This window comes from Desmodus rotundus, chromosome 9, assembly GCF_022682495.2.
Source record: "Desmodus rotundus isolate HL8 chromosome 9, HLdesRot8A.1, whole genome shotgun sequence".
Taxonomy (NCBI): Eukaryota; Metazoa; Chordata; class Mammalia; order Chiroptera; family Phyllostomidae; genus Desmodus; species Desmodus rotundus.
In genome coordinates, this window is record NC_071395.1 from 56,767,988 (window position 1) to 56,783,298 (window position 15,311).

The window sequence follows — 15,311 nt, forward strand, 5'->3', positions numbered from 1 at the left end:
CCTCATTTTTCCGAATTCTTGTTTCTTCATTCTTTTCTGGTGGGATGTTTCTTTCTTCCTTCTGGTCCACACCATTGATTTGAGTCCCAGTTTCCTTCGCATCACTATTGGTTCCCTGTACATTTTCCTTTGTTTCTCTTGGCATAGCCTTCATTTTTTCATCTGGTTTTCGAACAAATTCAACCAATTCTGTGAGCGTCTTGATAACCAGTGTTTTGAACTGTGCATCTGATAGGTTGGCTATCTCTTCCTCGCTTAGTTGTATTTTTTCTGGAGCTTTGAAGTGTTCTTTCATTTGGGCATTTTTTTTTTTTTTTTGGTCTTGGCAGGTCTGTTACTCTAAAGGGCGGAGCCTTAGGTGTTCCCCGGAGCGGGGTAGCGCTGGTGGCTGCGCTGTGACGCTGTACGTGGGGGAGGGGCCAAGAGGGAGCAATGGCGCCCGCTCCACTCTCCTCCGGATTTCAATCTTTCACTCCGCTACCCACAATCAAACTGGGCCCCTCTGGTGCTGGTTCCCGAGTGGGTGGGCTTGTGCATACTCTAGGCACCTGTGGGTCTCTCCAACAACCTCCCCTGTGAGGCTGGGAGTCTCTCCTGCTGCTGCCCCAACCCCCACAGGCGTTTTCAATCAGAGGTCTGAGGCTTTATTTCCCCCCGCTGGAGCCCTGGGTTGCGAGGTCTGCTTCACTCCCCGCCGTTCATCCCGGTTTATCTGTGCACGAATGTGGGGCCGCAGGGCCTGCTAGTGGTCAGACTGCCTGCCCCGTTTGTCCCACACTCCGCCAGTCTCAGTCCTGCCACGGCCACACAAGTCCTCTCCGCCCTGGTGCCCATCTCCACCCCTCCTACCGGTCTGGATGAATGTTTATTTTTTATTTCCTTGGTGTCGGACTTCCTTGCCGTTCGATTTTCTGTCAGTTCTGGTTGTGCGAGGAGGTGCAGTGTGTCTACCTACACCGCCATCTTGGTTCTCCCCTATTTAACATTTTAAAAAGAGAGCTTCTCTAGTAATTAAGAAAATGTCCACTGATACAGTCACAAAATTTATATTCTAACCATAAGGTTAGGAAAAAAATTTAAGTTTGATAACATCAAAAGTTAATGAGATTGTGGGGAAAATGGTATTCTCCTGGAGGCATGGATACAAGTTGTTTTGGAAGACAATAGACACTAAGAAGAAAAAAAGAAAGGAAAAACCACACTGACCCCACACACCAGCACAGCCTGAGGATGCAGAGGCGTGACTTAGTGGGAAAAAAAGGGTAAATTAGCCAAATTAGCCAAAAAGCCAGTAACATGCAAATGTACTAATAAAATGCACATGTTTCAATACTACATATCACTATGAATGACAGTCATATTATCAACATGAATAGATAACAAAAACATTATTGAGTAAAAAAATTTTTAATGAGATAGAAAGAATGGGGGAATATACCAATCCTTAAAGGACAAAACCTACAGGATTTAACAATCAAGTTTTGTCAGCATCTCAAGTAGAAGATAATTCCCATCTTATCCAGGTTGACTCCAAGAATAGGAAAAAAAAAAAAAAAGGAATGAGAGGGGGAGAACACCCAACTTCTTTGAAGAGGATAGACAGTATCTAACCTACAAACCAAAACCAGACAGGGCTACAACATGGATGAGCCTGAAAAGAAGCCAGACACACAAGGCCACACAGTGTAGGACTCTGTTTATAGGAAATGTCTGGAACAGGAAAATCCACAGGCAGGAAGCTGGTTAAGGGTTACCAGGGCTGGAGGAGGTGGAGGAAGCCGGTAATAGGAACAATGCTTAATGAGTCTGGGGGTTTCCTTTAGGAGTGAAGAAATGTTTTGGAATGAGCGGGCGGTGGTAGTTGCATAGCACTGTGAATGTACTAAATGGCACTGAATCATTCCCTTTCAAATGGTTCATTTCATTATGTAAATTTCACCTCAACGAAAACAAAACCAGTTAACCGAACATGGAGCTAGATAGGAAAATTCAGGCCAATTTGCAAAAATTTCCATGGAAGCAAAAGTCCCAAATCCTGCAGCATTCAGGGATTCTGTCACAACCAAGTATGACTTGACCAGAAATGCACAGAGGAGTCAACCTCAGAAAATCAGGGCAATTTATGTCTGTGCGCTGATGGGCTTGCTGCTGACACAGGCACTTGTTTTCACCTCAAGAGTATGTGTGTGTTTTATGCAGTCAGACCTGGGAGGGGCTCATACACACACAGCAGGCGCAGCCACTCAGAACCCTGGCAGTCTGCAAGCAGAACACTGACCACACAGGAAGGAGCTTTGGAAAATACTAGCACATTTCTCACAGGTGCAAAGAAATGAAGACAGGTATAGGAATTCACCTTTACAAACAGATTCAGCCTAGAACAATACACATGCCATAGTCACCCACTTAAAATGTAAGAGTCAATGGTTTTTAGTATATTCACAGATAAGTACAATGGTCACCATGATCGACGTTAGAGGGTTTCCATCACCACAAAGAGAAACCCACCCATACCCTTTAGCTATTACCTTGTATTCTGCTACTTTCCCAGGACCTAAGCAACCACTAATCTTTCTCTTTCTACAAATGTACATTCTGGACATTTTATACACATGAAATCATATAGTACTGACCTTTGCTTCTTTCATTTAGCATAATGTTTTCAAGTCTCACCCACATTGTAGCAGGTATCAGACCATCTCTCCTTTTTATGGCTGATTAATATTTTTAGTGTATGGATGGACCATATTTTGTGTATTCATTCATCCCATTGAAGGACCTTCGGGTTGGTTCTACCCTTTGGCCATTACAATTGTGCTGCCCTGAATGTTTGTGTGCAACAAATATATATTTTTTAAGATTTTATTTCTTTATTTTTAGAGAGAGGGGAAGGGAGAGAGAAAGAGAGGGAGAGAAACATCACTGTACAAGAGAAACATTGATCAGTTACCTCTCACATGCCCCCAACTGGAGACTTGGCCTGCAGCAACCCAGGCTTGTGCCCTGACTGGGAATCAAACCAGGGACCTTTCAGTTTGCGGGACGATGACCAACCCACTAAGCCATACCAGCCTGGGCACAACAAATACATTTCGAAGAAATAAAGAATCTTTCATAACCCAAAGAACTGCATAAAAGTGGAAATTCCCCACTGTGACAAAACAGTAGAAGAAAGTCCCTTTTTTCCAAGTTTTAAAAAATTTATATGCTGCTTTATTTCTGTAAGGATACACTGAAACATTAGATGATACTAGCTAATGAAAAAATGTAGAAATGGGGCATCCACTTCTCTAACCACAGCCACAAGACTGTTAACATGTATTGTCATTACATGTTCACTTTCAGATTGTCTCATTGTACCATGTAAATAAGAAAGGGGCTAGAAATCAGTAAGTAGGTAATCCTGCCTCTCAGTAAGCACTACCTACCTGGACATCTGTTTGTGAGGACGATAACCACCCTGCTCCCCCAGATGCAGCTAAGCTCTTGAGGACCAGTCCTAGCAACCACAAGAGAAGGGGTGCTGCTGGGCCTCTTTAACACAGGGACAAAGAGCAGACAACTATAACAGGGGTGTCCAACCCGTGGCCTGCTGGCCACATGCAGCCCAGGATGGCTGTGAATGTGTACCAACACAAAATCATAAAATTACTTAAAAGATGAGTTTTTTGTGTGATTACGTGTCACAATGCCACGTAAAATAAAAATATGTATGCTTGCGGTATTTGTACATGCACGGCTTCATGGTGTGTGGCTTCCAGTGTGTTATCATCCAAGCGCAGGCAGTAGGCCTGACACCATCAGACGTTACATGTGCTCTCGGTGACTTAGTGAGGCAGTAATTATCAATATTTCAACCTACCATTGCAATGTTATGGATTTAATGTTATTTAGAAGTCAGGTAAGCATTATTTAATTATTAAAGGTATTTCCACACCTCAGCGGCACCTCACACATCACGCACAGCACCTTACTATCAGTGGTCCCCCTCGCCCTACATCGGCAGCCTACAGGGCTGTGGAAGGGCCCAAACCTTGCTTTCTATTTTCCTGTCAATTCGTTTTCATAATAAAAGTAAATAAAGTCCCTTACCTATTATTGTTTTTTTAATTCCAGCATGGTTTCTACAATATCTCAAAAGGAAAAAAGAACTCCAAAAAAGAAAAATTACGGATGAAAGAAGATTGTTCAATGAAAAGTGGACAGATGAGCACTTTTTTGTCAAGGCAAATAGTAAGGCAGTCTGCTTAATTTGTAGGGAATTTGTGCAAATTTTCAAAGACCATGATTTGAAAAGGCATTATATGCAAAAACATGCTGCCAAATTCACTGTGTATGAAGGATTGTGTCATAAGGACAAAATAGCAGAACTGAAAAAAGTCTGTCTTCTCAACAAAAATTTTTTCAAAAGTTACAACTCAGGTGGATTCTACTGTAAAAGCTAGTTATGTGGCAGCATATTTAATAGCAAAAAACAATCAAAATCATTTACTGATGGTGAGTTTATGAAACAATGTATAGAAAGTGTGGCAGATATCATTTGCTCTGAGAAGAAGGGGGGTATTTCTAAAATCAGCTTGTCTTACAAGACTACAGCCAGGTGAATTGAAGAAATTGGAAAATCTATCAAAAGAAGTTTGGAGAGTATAGCTGCTGATTTTAAATTTTATGCTTTGGTGATGGTTGATAGCACTGATGCTACAGATACGGCTCAACTTGCCATTTTTATTAGACTTATTGATGACGACTATGATGTCACTGAAGAAATGACTTCTTTAGTGCCATTAAAAGACACAACTGAATCAAGAGATTTATATGAAGCAATAAAAAATATGTTGAAGCGATTTTCTTTGTCCATTGCCAGCATATCTGGTACAGTTACTGATGGTGCCTAGCAATGATAAAGGAAAAAGAGAGACTGGTAAAAGTAACAGAAGACAGTGCAATTGCCACCCCCAAACTCATGTTTGATGAAGTATCATTGCATAGTACACCATGAAAATTTATGCACAAAATCTTTAAAAATGGATAACGTCATGCAAATCATCATCAAGACTATGAATTTCATAAGACCCAGGGGACTGAATCATAGCCAGTTCCAGGAACTCCTTAAAAGTACTGAGGCTGACTATGGCAACATCATTTACTTTTCAGAAGATGGCTAAGTCCAGGCCAAATGTTGAAAAGATTCTATGATTTGTGACATGCTATCAAGTTGCTTATGGTATCAAAAAACAAATTTGTGCTAGAATTGACAATGAAAACTGGCTCATAGATTTAGCATTTTCAGTGGATGTAACTGCTCATTTAAATGAGTTAAACATGCGTCTTCACAAACACAAGGTGAAAACCAACTTATCAACAATACCTTGTTTCAAACCACAGCAGCATTCCAAATGAAACTGAAACTATGGCAAGCTCAAATGAAGGCAAACAATTTTATTCATTTGGACATGTTAGCTAAACACAGTCCTGTGAAGAGCGAAAAATATGCAGCCTTGCCTTTTGATTTGATACAAGAATTTGAAAACAGATTTCAAGATTTCTGGGAAAATAATCAGTATTTTGCTACATATGCGAGTCCATTTTCAGTCGACATAAATATGTTATCCGCTAATTTTCAAATGGAATGCACAGAGGTGCAATCTGACATTCAACTTAAAAAATTTGATTGTGTCTCTACTGGACTTTTATAGGTCCTATCTTCCCGGAGACAAATATCCCTTGCTTCACAGTCACACCTTATTCAGGTCATCACTATTTGGCAACACCTACATTTGCCAGCAACTATTTTCAAGAATAAAACATGTTAAGAGTAAAATTAGAACCAAAATATCTGATGAGCAAGCACCTTGAGAACTGAGAACTGCAACTACTCCTATCAAACCAGATACTGGTGTGCTATTTTCTCAAATACAATGTCAAACATCCCACTAGTTTGATGTTGCCTTCTTTTCTTTTATGTTTATAATTTTTTTAAAAATTAAAAAAATCAGTGACGTTTTATTACTTAGATATGTACATTTTCTATGTTAGTGATCACAAACGTGGGACGTGCTCAACAATTTTAAAAGATTATGAAAAGGGCTGCTGCATAGTTAGGGTTATGATGTGAGGATTTTATTGCTTATCTGTAGTGGCGGATATCACAAAAATTATGCACAGACCTTTTTTCGCTCATCAGCATTTGTTAGTGTTTGTGTATTTAATGTGTGGCCCAAGACAACTCTTCTTCTTCCAGTGTGGCCCAGAGATGCCAAAAGGTTGGACACTCCTGAACTACAATGTTTGTTACAAGGGATTCAACTAGCCACATCCATGCCAGTCACAGCCCTGGTGCCTGCTCAGCTACCCCTCCAGAGTTCTATGGTTACTTTTGTGGGATGATGTCAGAACCCAAGGAACCTGTGAGGGGGCTAAAATATTGCCATGCAAAGTCTCCACCCATAAACTATGCTGCTATTGATTAAAACAAAATATTAGTAATTAAAAAAAGAAATGACAGCTGGGTTAGTTTTAAGCTTCCAGAAGTATTCACAGTGACAATATTTATCTGAAACAGACTCGTTCTCTCAGATCTGCCTGCACTTTCCAAGTCACCTGCGTGTTCTGTGCTTGAAAGTAGGGAGGTTCAGAAAACACAGCTAAGTTCAAATGTTAATTTTCTCTGAAATTTGTATTAGTCGATTGAAAGCGCCAAAGAACAGAAGGGAGGTTTTGATGAGGGAAGTCAGACCATGCATTTTGGTAAGTTCTCCTGTACACAGAACAGGGCGAGCAGCAAGTTGGAGCAGTCACTGCAACTCTGTGTTGGGTGATGACAGTGGGGCCCAGTTGAGTCCCAAAGGGCATCTCAGTGGGCACTCTATCTCTTAGGCTTCTTGCTTACATCACTAAGCAGCTATCAGTAAATGGTTAGCACTTTTCTGCTCTACGGTGAACATGCAGTAAAGTCAATCTATCTAAATGTTCACATTTTAACTGCAACGATCACAAAATTAACTTTGCTGCGGAGTTGCTTTTTGCTAAATCCTAGTACAATCGCTATGCACCCTTATTTGAGTAATACTGTAAAATGGCAGAAAGACAGAAGGGCTGTGGCTGGGCAACTCAGTTGGTTAGAGTGTCGTCCTGATACGCCAATGTTAGGGGTTCCATCCCTGGTTGGAGTACATTTGGGAGGCGAGGCAACTGATCAATGTTTCCCTCTCACATTAATGTTTCCCTCTCCCTCTCTCTTCCACACTCTCTAAAATCAATAAATATATCCTCAGGTGAGGATCAAAAAGATAAAAAAAGACAGAAGGAACAACTTTGAAGAGGTGAAAGGCCACTCTTTCCCTAAGGATGGTGCAGGGCAGAGGGTGAGAACATGAAGAACAAGACTCAATCCCATTTTACAGGACAGAAGCCCTGTCATTTTACAGCTTTCTGGCACAGTCAGGGCAGTAGACTCATGCCTGATGGAAAACAAAGCGCTTCTTGGCAGGTGCATAGAGCATTTTTTGCAGTGGAAGCAGTAGCTGTGCCAAGATTGTCCTTCATGGGCCACCACCAACCAGTGATGGGGTTCTTGCACCCAGCACACTGCTTGGCAAAAAGTCTTGGAGCCATCCACACAGTAACACTGGTCCTCCACAGCAGTGACACCTGCCCGACAGCTTCTCAGAGTAGGTGACACACACAAAGCACTCTGCATGCCGGGGCTGATCCCAGTACATGATTCTTCCCAATGTGTTGACTTTTCACCCAATGCTTGGCAAATCTGGCCTCATGGCAAGTCACACAGAGGAAGTCCTCCCCTTTAAGAAAGAAGCTTCCAGTCTAGGTGACTTGCCTGCAGTTGCTGCAGGTGAAGGTGTCTTTGTGCCAGATGGCCCCCTTGTACTACCCATCTGATCTCCTGCCACAATGGGCTTGAAGCAGCCTTTGCACTCCAGAGAGTCCTCCCACATGGCACACTTGTTGCCCAGAATCTTGTTGGACTGAGACACAAAGGTCTCGTGGGGCAAGGGGTGCTGGCACTTGGCACAGCGGGAGCAGGTGTCATGCCAGTAGCAGTTCCTACAGTGCACCAGCTTGGAGTCAGCACCAAAGGGCTCATGGCATCCACATAGTTATTGGCGCAGAACTTGTCAAAGCACGCAAGGCAGCAGCAGTGGCCATCCTTCTCCGCATACCTCTTCCCCTACAGGCTGTCCCTGTGGTGGTGGCAGTCAAACTTCTCAGCCATGGGGCCCACCTTGTACCTAGAAGAATCTCACACTGGATGTGTGGACAATGGGATGTGTTGGCAAGGGCTGGATATAGTCGTCAGTAACTTCAATGTGCTGCCTGGGGACGTTGGCAGCGCAGGGGTGTGGGCGGCAGCTGCTGCCTGCACTGACATCCAGGCATGGTGGCGGCAGACTGCCCAGGTATATTTTTTTCCACAGAGGAAGAATGAACCAGTTCCCAGTTCTGTAAGAATACAAACTAGCATATTGTTTCAGAATAAAATGCACCTATGCACTGCTGCTATTAAACCAAGTTAGTGTAAAACACTAACTTATTTAAGCCAGAAGCTTTCAATTCAATAAATCATTTTTTTTTTCTCCCCAGGCATGTGCCCTGACCAGAATCCAACTGGCGACCTTTCAGTTTGCAGGAGGACGCCCAACTGACTGAGCCACACCAGCCAGGGCTCAATAAATTGCTTCTTTAAAAAGGGATTTTCTTTAAAAAAAAAGAAAAGAAAAGAAAGAAAGAAAAAGGCGGGGGGATTTTCTTATTGTAGAAAGACACTTTAAAACCTAAGACAGTGCATGGCCATCTCTGCTCAAAACCTAAAGGTACACAGCTTCCTACATACCCTGTGTCCACCCCCATCTCTGACATCAGATCTCACAGCCACCCCGACCCCACTCCCTCCAGACTTCCTAGTTCTGGATCACATGTCTGCCTCAGGCCCTTAGTAGTTGCTATTCCCTCCTCCTAGAATGTTTGCTCACCTGCATACCTGTACAGCTCACCCACCTTCCTTCTTTCAGGTCTCTACCCAAATGTCTCCCGAACTCGAGGCCTCTTTTGACTACCTAATATAAGAAGAGTGACTCATCCTTGCCCCAACCCAGCATGCTCTTCCCTCCTACCCTGTTCTGAGTCCCCCAAATTTAGCACCACCTGACTGGTTATGAGCCAGGTGTTTGTCCCCTTGCCCCTCCACATCACGGGGGAAAGGCCTCTGCTTTCTTCAAGGCACCTGTCTCCAGCACATACAGCTTCATGGTTGTTCTCCTTCACAAATTAACTTACAAGGGCACTGCAATCCCAAAGGCCCAGCTTGATCTGTGAAATGCAACAAACCCATGAAAAGATTCCTGTACTGCTAGAGGTGGGGGTTGCATATTATAAATATGCAAATACCACTAAACTGTCATTTTAAAATAATTGATTTTCTGTTATGTGAATTCCACTTAAAAAAGAATACAGTGTAATACTGCACACTTATTAGAATAACTAAAATTACAAAGACTGCCCTGACCATTGTAGCTCAGTTGGTTGGGTTCCGTCCCACAAACTGAGAGGTCGCTGGTTTGATTTCCGATCAGGGCAAATGCCTGGGTTGCGAGTTCAGCCCTCAGTCGGGGCACACACAGGAGAACACGTGGATGTTTCCCTCCTTTTCTCCCTCCGTTCCCCCCTCTCTAAAAATAAATAAATAAATAAATAATCTTAAATTAAAAACAAAATCATGAAGTCTGACCCCAGCAGGCGACGGCTGGCTGTGTGAGAATGAGAACATATAGAATGCTGGGAGAGGGCAAGAGCACAGCCACTTTGGAAAGCGTTTTGAAAGTTCTTTAAAATTAAATACATACCTCCTATATGAGGCAACCATTCCACCCCTGGGAAGTCGCCCAAAAGAAATAAAAGCATATGAACAGACTTACACATAAATGTTCATAGCAGCTCTATCTGTGATAATCAAAAACTGGGAATAACGCAAATATCCATCAACAAACTGGGTAAATGGACTGTGGGCTAGCTGTACAAGGGATTACAGCTCAGCAATGAAAATGCATTACCTTTTAAGGTAGGCAACACTGTGGATATGTCTTAAAATAATTGTGTCAGGTAAAAATCGCCAGACAAAAAAGGGTATGTATTATATGATTCTAGAAAAGCAAAGAGTCTGTAGTATCAGATGCTAATCAGTGGTTAACTGGGTAAGGGGGGAATGGAATAAAATGAAATGAGGAAACTCTGGGGGAAAACCTTGGAAATGTGAGCTCAGTGACAGATGCCAGACACAAGGCTGCATAGTACGTGACTCCACTTCTGTGAACTGTCCAGAACGGGCAACTCCACAGAGATGGGATATGGATTAGTGCTTGTGGGGAGGGGGGTGGAGAAGGGTAGTGACTGCTGATGCGGACAGCGTTTCCTTTCGGGGAGATGAAGATGCCTTGGAACTAGATGGAGGTGGGGGTTGTACACATGGCGTGTGTACTAAATGCCAGTGAACTGTATACTTTAAAATGGTTAATGTTATGTTCTGTGAATTTTCCTTGATAAAAAAATGAAAGAATGGTGAGAGTTGGACAGGATAAATACATACGCTGCCCACCCCCAACTTTAACACTACAGTCCCTGGCTAATTCCACCCCAGCCCCTCTGGGCCAGCTTCTCTGACCCACCGGAATTTCACCAAGTCATGGCACCTGCACCCGCCCTGTCGACATCCTCCTCCTAGTAAGCCCCCAAACAAGTCTCCCTTTTACACCTGGATCCTCCCTGTAAGTGACTCACTGGGCTTGCTGCACAGGACAGAATGGGTGGCTGACAGAATGAGCACTGCTTGAGGGAACAAAGAGCTGACACCTGGCGTCCACACCGGGGGCAGACTGTGTGACTGCACTGGCATGCAGATGACAAAGCTATAACTGAGAAAGCAAAGCTACCTGCCAACAGTTCATCAGCTAGCTCAGTGGCATGGGAGCCCCTACCCCGGGTCTGCCCCTTTGTGGCAGCTGGTCTGCAAGGAGGGTCCCATGCACTGGGTCCCCCAGTATTCATACCCCCCACCCCTGCACACAGGTCCGGGCTAACGTGGGACTCCACCGAACCAACAGAATGCAGCAGAAATGATGCTGACCCAGTTCCTGGAGGGCCTGAGCTTTAGAAGGTCCGGCAGTTTTAGCTCTGCCCTTAGGGGAGCCATGAGTTACAATGGAAGGAAAGTGGCCATCCCATTCAGGTGACCACATAGAAAGGCTCTCTGGAGAGGCCACACGGAAAGGGGAAAGGCCCATCATCCCAGTTGTCCCTTGAAGGCACCAAACATGACAGAGACATTCTGGACGGCAGTGTCCAACTAGCCCAACCCCCAGAGGACAGCAGCCAACATCAGGTGGAACAAAAGAGCCAGTAGCCACACCAGCATAAGAAAAGACACATAGATCAGTGGAATAGAATAGAGAGCCCAGAAATACACCCACACCTCTGTGGTCAATTGACTGAAGATACCAATAAGTGGTGTTGGAAAAACAACAGATAATATGTAAAAAATTGAAACTAGACCACTTTCTTACACCATACACAAGAATAAACTCAAAATGGATTAAAGACTTAAATGTAAGACCTGGAATCATAAAACTCCTAAAAGATAGTAAACTCTCTAACACCGCTCTTAGTAATATTTTTTTGGGGGGGGGATATGTGTCCTCTGGCAATGAAAACAAAAGAAAAAAAATAAACAAATGGGACTAACGCCAAACTAAAACATTTTTGCACAGCAAGGAAACCATCAACAAAATGAAAGGTAATATACTGAATGAGAGAAGATATTCACCAATGATACATCCAATAAAGGGTTAATGTCCAAAATATATAAAAAACTCATACAACCTAACACCAAAAAATCAAGCAATCTGATTTAAAAATGGGCCCTGGCTGGTATGGCTCAGTGGATTGAGTGCAGGCCTACAAACCAAGGGGTTGTCAGTTTGATTCCCAGGCTGGGCACATGCCTGGGTTGTGAGCCAGATCTCCAGTGGGGGATGTGCAGGAGGCAAGCACACATTCATGTTTCTCTCCCTCTCTTTCTCCTTCCCTCCCCCTCTCTAAAACAAACAAACAAACAAAAACCAAGCAGAGGACCTGAATATATTTCAAGGTCCTTTATGTCCAAGGAAGACATAAAGATGGCCAATAGACATATGAAAAGATGCTCGACATCACTTATTATCAGGAAAATACAAATTAAAACCACAATGAGATACCACCTCACATCTGTCAGAATGGCTGTCACCCATAAATCAACAAACAACAAGTGTTGGCAAGGTTGTGGAGAAAAGGGAACCTTCATGCACTGTTGGTGGGAATGCAGACTGGTGCAGCCACTGTGGAAAACACTGTGAAGGGTCCTCAAAAAATAAAAAATAGATCTGCCTATGACTCAGCAATTCCACTTCTGGGTATTTATCTGAGGAAAACAAAAACACCAATTTAAAAAGATATATGCCCTATGTTCACTGCAGCATTTGTATACAATAGCCAAGATATGGAAGTAACCCAGGTGCCCATTGAAGACGAGTGGGTAAAAAGCTGTGGTACATTTACACAATGGAGCATTACTTGGCCATAAGAAGGAATGAAGCTTTGCCATTTGTGAGAACATGGATGATACTATGCTCAGTGAAATAAGTCAGGCAGAAAAAGACAAATACCATATGATTTCACCTATATGTGGAATCTAAAAAAAACAAGCACAAACAAAACAAAAACAAACTCAGAGATAGAACAAACTGAGGGTTACCAGATAGGAAGGGGGTTTGGGACTAGGTGGAAAAGGGGAAAGAGATTAAGAAGTAAAAATTGCAGTTACAAAGTAATCACAGGGATGTAAGTACAGCATAGGGAACACAGTCAATAATATTGCAATAATTATGTATGGTATCAGATGGGTACCAGACTTATGGTGGGGATCACTTCATAAGTTATATAAATATCTGACTACTCTGCACACCTGAAACTAATATTGAATGTCAACTGTAAGTGAAAAAAAATAAAATGATAGTAACATTAAAGAAAGGGGGATAGCCACCAGCCAGCCCGGAGAACTAGGACAGTATATTGATGATTGTTGGGAGCTTCTGGGTGTGCGGTGATTGGCTCCTCCGATAACTGAGAACCCATGACACCCCAGAAATATCCAAATCCTAGGCCTCTGCTTAGGTGGTGTGTGACATCTGCAGCTAGCCTCATAGCCCCTGGTCCACTGTAGCTAACCATGCCCAGGCAAAGGAGGAAAACCCAAACACCTAGAAACAAGAAAACCCTGCTCTCTGAGATAACTCCTTCCTGTCAGCTGTTAGAAGCCCACCATGCCTCTTTGGCAGGATGTCTTGGCCAGCTCAGAGTGCACCCAGAGGGTAGAGAGGGAAGGCCTGTACCCCAGAAGGTGGGACACCCCCTGCTCCACTGTCAGTCAAGTCCCCTATCCTGGCTGCAGCCCACCTCCCAAACCTCCCTCCCTCTGCCCCACAGATAACTTAGCCCCCAGCACATTGTCCCAGGCCCAGACTCCCAAACCCTCTTCAAACAGCTTCCCCCATGGGGAGCAGGGTCCCAAAATTAAACTTTACCACCTCTAGGAAGCCCTCCTGGTGCCCCCCACCTGCTCTTTCCCCTCCTAGTATTATGTATCAGGGATAAGCTCCCTGCCGGCCAGGCCTGGGAGCCCCAAGACCCTTCGTGGGACGCTGGGTGTCCCCCAGCACTGGACTGCGTGCTAGCGGATGACAGATATCCAGTCCACCTCCAAGAATGTCAGTGAGGTCGCTGTCCCACAAGGAGGCTCCCAGGGCCCTGGCCAACCCATTCAGTGAGGAGGAGGAAATGGAGGGGCACAGCAGAGCCTCACCTTCTCACCCAGAAGTCAGGGTATATACGAGTACATTAACTGTATTTTCCGTATTCTTGATGCTCTGGCAGCTGATGTCTTCCTAACCAGGGAGGGACAGTCCATAGGGGTTAGCTACTTCCTAAAGATAAAAAACAAATCACTTTTCATGGGCAAACCAGCCAATCCAGAGCCACTATCCTTGTGCCCTGATCACCTGAGGGGCCAGGTGCTAACTAGGGACAATTGGTGTAAGCCTGACAATAAGCTTTTTGCTTGCTGAAGCATCCATTTCAAAAGACATTCCTCTTTTAATTTTATTTACTTTTAGAGAGAGGGGGAGGAAGAGAGGGAAAAAAACATCAGTGTGTGGTTGCCTCTCATGTGCCCCCCACTGGGGACCTGGCCTGCAACCCAGGCATGTGCCCTGACTGGGAATCGAACTGGCGACCCTTTGGTTCCAGGCCGGCACTCAGTCTATTGAGCCACACCAGAGAGGGCCATTACTCTTGAACAAACACAATGCCAGTCTAATGCTGTAGCTACTGGGCAAGACAACCAGATAAGGAATCAGGCTGCTCTCACACATAAAAGACCCTCTTTCAGAAAGCACCGGGTGACTAGATAACCCATAATTTGTGTGACCTTGCTTCTCCCTTCCCACACCCTAATTCCTGCTCTTATGCTTTAAATTCATCAATAGAGAACCCAGACAACCCTAGATGACTCACCCTCAATCCCCAGGTCCGTGGGTGCGCCCCACGGCCAGTTTAACCACGCCCTGTGGTCCAGAGCCTGCCATGTTAACTCCAGGACCCGTGAGTAATAAAAGTCTTGTTCCTTGAAGTCCCTGATGGCTGCTGAGGTGCATCCTGGGATCACACTCAGAACCACCAAGCTGGTGCAGCACTAAGCCTGGCTCTGGTCAGGAAATGCCTGTGGGCAGCAGGAGTAACAAGGACCTGGGTGAGTGTCTCCAGCCCTCCTAGCTGAGGGTGTCCCTGCCAACAGGCTGACACTTACACAACAGACGGTGCCCACACCAAGCCCACTGAAACTGTCTGCACTAGCAACCCACGCCCGCTCACCCTGCTGTGTCTACTCCTTCTGGTGGAAACCACAATCGACGCTCTGGCCATTGTTCCTCCCCCACCCTCTGCCTGCAGACTGCCCGAGAGCTTCCTCGAGTGGCGCCCACTCCTTGTGAGGTGCAAGGTGCCTTTTCAATGGCAGTCTTCCCTGAGCTGTTGCCCTCAACATGCCTGACGGCCACACTGGGCAGGGAGCTCCCCCGAACTCCAGAAGGCAACGGCCAAGCTCTGCTCTCCTTGGAGAACCTGTGAGTAATGCAGACCCCTCTGCTGCCTCTGCTCAGGGTCCCAGGAAGCAGGGTGGCTGACGGGGCGCCCAGGGCTGGGTGCTACAC

The 15,311-nt window shown here is 44.7% G+C and overlaps 1 pseudogene; it reads right to left on the reverse strand.

Moving 5' to 3' along the window:
* Positions 1-2,132: 2,132 nt before the first annotated feature.
* LOC123479744 (four and a half LIM domains protein 1 pseudogene) lies at positions 2,133-14,817 on the reverse strand (annotated as a pseudogene).
* Positions 14,818-15,311: the final 494 nt, after the last annotated feature.